General features: G+C 46.4%; 1 pseudogene; it reads right to left on the bottom strand.

The window, feature by feature from the left end:
- Positions 1-483: 483 nt before the first annotated feature.
- LOC147889615 (zinc-finger homeodomain protein 2 pseudogene) lies at positions 484-4,080 on the bottom strand (annotated as a pseudogene).
- Positions 4,081-5,418: the final 1,338 nt, after the last annotated feature.

Genomic DNA, 5,418 nt, shown 5'->3' with positions numbered 1-5,418 from the left:
ACAATGGAAGTGGAACGAAAGAAGGTGAGAGAGAGGGAGAGCCAGAAGAGAGAGCCACACAAGTTTTTTTTGGTGGGTGCAATACACCCTAATCTTCTATGTCATCCATATATATATGTGTGTTTGAGTATTGTACATAACCGGGGTTAAGGTACACTAGCCTTTAACCCCTACATGTAAGCTTTTACGAATCTGAATCCTAAAAAGTGAGTGCTTTCAAGTTTATCAAATACCAAGCGATGCTTTTCAACACTACATTGTAGAGTACATACAAGGTTTCCTTGTTGATATTTTTACCAATGGTAGCATGAGTAGGACAACACAATGGGGACCTTATTAAAGCTTATATCAACAATATCTATGGCATTTAAAAAAGTTTTATAGCACAAATAACATTGAAAAAGGGTACTCAACTTGCTTCATTTGATGATGGAGTCTTTTAATTTCCCCCCTTCATCCCTATACCTTCCTTAGATTAAGTCATCAGAACAACTTATGGTCTTAGATCATGCCAAGGGAGATTGGCTAAAAATGAATTTTGTTATGTTGTAAAGAATGCATGAAAGACATTCAAAATAGGTCCAAGTGTCCCTTGCGTTGCCTCATATAGCTTGGCAGGTTCCAAATATGTAGCTTTGTTCTCCTTGCCTTCTTGCTTTTGTACACTTCTAAAGTGATAGAGCTAAACAATATGCTCATCTTGGAGCATGGCCAAGAGGGAAAGTGTGTGCCCTTGGAGCCCATCATTGCCCTTGAAGGAGGCAAGGGTTCAAATGTGTAGCCCAAGCTTCTCTTCAAAGTAGGAAATAAAATCCAATCACCCAACCCACTCATACTACTTGTAAACCTCCTTGATTATCTTACAATCTGCTTGCAAATGCTGCTAAATGTGCAATAGGTCGCTCCATGGATATTGTAGGCATCAAGTGGCGTTATGTTGCTTGGCTTATAGGGTTCTCATTGGTAGAACTATGTTATGATTCTACAAAACGTTAGGCTTCCTATAGTGTTATGTTGCTTCGCTCATAGGGTTATGTTATGATTCTACAAAACGTTATGTTGTGACAGCTCTAAAAACATCCAAAACACATGCACCTTCATTGTCGAAGCCTCTTAAACCCATATCACCCAATTCAACAGACTGAGACTATAGTAAGTGAGTGCTCTTTAGTTTCTTGCTCGCCATTTGCGACTGATGTTGGAAGCCTTTTCATCAATCCCATCTCCTTGACAATTTGGATTATCAGTTCGGCTGCCACATCGTTTTAGACTGGCTTCTTGCTGACTGCGCTCATCCAATCTTCATCTCTGTCACGTACAATTTCGTTGATCCACCTGAGCACTTCTTTTGTCCTCAGCTTTTTTTCAGATCAGTTCTTTAAAACGCCGTGCTTGCTCATACACCAGTATCAGCCACTTCATCTTGCGTCCTCGAATGAGTGCTTACCCAGCAGAAGCTCGTTGATGAGCAGCACCCTAAACTTGGAATAGTGCTAAAACTCATTTAACTTTCGTTGATCACATTTTGAAAAGGGCCAACAACGTCGCAGCAATGCATATTCACTAGATTGGACCAACAGCAAGAGAATGACTACGTCTCCTTGATAGCAACCAGCTACACAATTGCCTTCAAAATACTAGTCACCTTCATCGATCATGCATATTTTCAAATATTGGAGGTCAGCTCTCGCAAACACTTCGAGCCGCTTAGCTGCTAATGAAAATTTGATGTAAGCAATTGCTCACATATTTTTGAAACCTATATTAAAGCCTCTTACATGCCGTGAACGAAATATAGAATACTAGTACTAGGTAGTCTTTCAGTGTGATAATAACTGTAGGACTCTCACCCTTTACGTACGGTTGAAATAGGCAAATTTGGCAAAAGAATCACACTTGGAGAAGCAATTACCCAGGCTAAAAGCATTTCTAGCAAAATCAGCTAGAGATCAAGAAATTCAACTCAACTAAAGGCGAAAACACAACAGCTCGAAACCCTGACAGTACTAGGTCTTGAATGTCCGGCAACTGACCTCAAAGGTACGATCAACACAGAATCTAAGGCAGCACAATGCAACAACGAAGACGACAAAATGGCTAATTTTGCACTACATCATGTGAAGAGGGGAGAAGTACAACCTCAGATAGCCTGATGAAGCGAGCATTGCAGGCCTTATCATTGTGGGGGAGCGTCATAGCTCTCAGGAGATGAAATCACGTATGGCAGGTTGGACCTCTGAGAAGCTGAGATCACGTATAGAAGGTTGTACCAGGATGATCCGAAATCAGGGAGCAACAATACTATATCTTACATATGAATGCAGCTTCGTCGTCGAACGGAACTGTCTCAAAGGAAGACATTGGAGTGAAATCACTGGTGCGTACCCAGGGAAACAGCGTGCAGCAGGTGGAGAAGACGCTTTGAAAGCATTGTCTCAGACGAAGATGTTCAAAGTGGCAAGCGTAGCACCCGAGATAGTTCGCAATTCTCCTGCAGAGGAGCATCGATATGGCAATCGAAGAAGAACAATTTCACAGCGTCTTCTTGCCTAGTGAGTGCTTATTGTTGTGCATCCACACCTTGAGAACGTGCCTCTTCACGCCAAGCTCCGCGCAGAACTCCTGCACAGCTTGCTCGTCGTGCTTCTGAATTCTCCACCCCAGCTTCTCCGCAAACTCATGCATCTTCTCCTTCTGCTCAGCACTGAACTTGGTCCGGAATCGCTTCCTCAAACCGGAAGCCGACATGGGCGGTGTCACAAGGGCTCCTTCATGCTCCTGATGATCAGACAACTCCGACCTGAAGGCCATTATCATCTGCGAGGGTGGCCGAGGCGAGATGTTGGCGGGTGGAAGAGCTAGAGGAGGGGCATGCGGAGTGGGCAGCAGTGGGCCGAGTCTCTTCTTGCTATCCCTGCTGCGAGCCAGCTGCTGCTGGCAGTCTGCACACGAAGCCTCACCCTCCGTCTCTCGCCTGTGGAAGTTCCTGTGGCAATCGCAAGCAGCGCATTTCAAAGCTTCCAGCGTGCCTTCCTCTCCGCTAGGCATGAATTCTCCACATCCATCCGTCGCATGCCCGCCTAGACTCGCTACATGATTCTTCAGGCATTCCCTGTACTTCACGGGCTTCTTCGACGCTCTCACCTCCATGGCCACCCGCAGCTCGCTATCTCCCCCTGGCCCGTTGATCGCCCCGCTCAGACCATTGCCGTTCCCTCCTGCGCCGCCGCCGCCTACTCCTCCTGCTAGTAACCTCAGCTTGGCTGACTCATGTATCGGAGCAAAGCCACTCACCCCCAGGGGCAGTGGCATCTCAGGTTGAGGTGCCTCTTCATCCTCCAGCTCCATATCAGCTACAGAATCAAAAGAACTCGCTACCAGTCTCTCGGTCTTTCTAAGCAGCTACTTAGTACTTACTATTGCAGAGTGCTTGAGCTGCTCATTCTAGTTTCTCATGTTGTGCCTACGTCTTGTAAAGCGCGCTTGAGATGCTCACAGTTGAGCTGCGTGCTGTTGTGCTTACGATGATCTTACCCGTGTGCAGCCGATCTAATCTGGAGCGGGAGCTGGATTACTGTTGACGTTTCACGCACAGGACGCACTGTTACAGCTGGACGGTTTGCCTTCCATTTTCCCGCTGTCTGTCACTTCACGAAGCTACCCGGAAGGACACGACCCCCCCTGGGCTTTAGATCCGGTACCGGAGCTGCAAGACAGCGGGGAGCGACTACTACAACGCGGAAGGGAGCTGCCGGGATGCCAAAAGGAGTGGAAGGAATCTAGGGTGAGCATGGCGGGTGGCAGGAAACCAAAAAAATCAGTGGAGGGGGGATTTTCTGAGGAGGGACGAGGGAGAATCTACATACAGATCGAAGGAGGAGGAGGAGGAGGAGGAGGAGGAGGGGCGATGGCAATGATTAGAGGGAGGGAGAGAGATGTTGGGAAGAGAGCGAGGGAGGGGAGATGGCGAGGGGAGGTGGAGGCAAGGGAGGCAATGAGGGTGAGGCAAAAGGAGGGAGCAGAGGCGAGACCAGAGCTTGGGGAGTTGGGCAGTGTAGCGAAGACAGGAGACAGCGTCCTTCTTTGCAGCAGCTGCTGCTCCTCCAACCCTCAATTTAGCTTCCTTTCACGCTCGCTAATACAGGGATGACAAGGGCGTTTGCCTCCGTGGCACCCCACGCCCCTGTCTCTTCCATAGGGTTTTAACTTTATACACGGCCTTCCTTAGGCGCAAACCTTTCCCCGCCTTCTCCCTATTAGCGCTCGCCACGTCCACTTCTCCCCCACCTTCCAGCTTGCTAGCGCTCGCCACGTCAGCCCCCTTTTCTCATTCCTCCCTTTAATTTAAAACCTCCCTTTCTCTCATCGGGACATCCAGACACATTCCCTCCACTTGCTTAAATTTGCCTTAGCCTTAACAACCCTGCCACACGTTTTATGACATGCATGATCCCATTTTGACCTTTGCACGATCCTTCCCTTCCACTCTTCACACACAACATTTTCAGAACAAAGCACAAAAACTTGAAAATATAATAAACATTTTGAAGCTCTTTTCTTGAGAATTTGTAGATTTTAAATATCTAAATTGCTTAAAATTCTAGAGATTTTACAAAATTGAGAAAATATGTTTTACAACAAATGAAAATGAAAATGTTATAGGTTAGCTTATAGGTTTTCTAGGAACATTGTTCCCCTCACTTCATAAGCTTCACCCAAATTCCTTCTGACTTTGTCACACGAGAGTGGTATGACTAGCGTCCCGTACAAGTTGCCAACCTCAAAAATTTTTATTAACATTTTGTGAGTTCATGCAAGTCGATTCAATTGGGCTCTTTCATGTTTTTTTTTCATATTTTTTTAAACAAAAATTATCGATTATATTCCTAAACAAAAATTACCGATTATATTTCGAGGAGTGGTCAACTCTAACAGACCTTTACAAAATTTGGCCTATTGTGGGTAGAAGCCCTTGGCCTATACTAAAAGCTCTCTTTCTATCCTACTAGAACGTGGGTGCTAACCTCTAACAAGTTAGCTCCCACGACTTCATCGAACCTAGATCCCTAATGTTCACCTTGGTTAGCCTACTGGCAGTTGACTCTCTTGCCCCGTACGGAACCCCTTTCTGAAAGGCCACCTTGTTCCAAATTTCCCATACCGTGAGTAATGCCCCCGTCCTGATGTATGACTAACAAGCTGCTAGCATGGATGGCAGACCCGTAGACTCCCTGGTAAGCGCCATCCTCCACCTTGACCCGAGATAGAACTTGTGCATTAGCCCGGCGTTCCTGATTGCACTCTCCACTCTCCTCAACCACAACTCCTTGGTGATCTTGTAGCTCCACAGCAGATGACGGACACCTTCGATTGAATGACCACATAAGGGGCACTGCGGGTTGACCGCAATAAGCTAAC

The sequence above is a fragment of the Dipteris shenzhenensis genome, chromosome 20 (assembly GCF_047967505.1).
Source record: "Dipteris shenzhenensis isolate YYH24624 ecotype China chromosome 20, Dip_SZ_1.0, whole genome shotgun sequence".
Taxonomy (NCBI): Eukaryota; Viridiplantae; Streptophyta; class Polypodiopsida; order Gleicheniales; family Dipteridaceae; genus Dipteris; species Dipteris shenzhenensis.
Note: the sequence above shows the minus strand (reverse complement) of the source record. Positions and strands in the feature narration are given on the sequence as shown.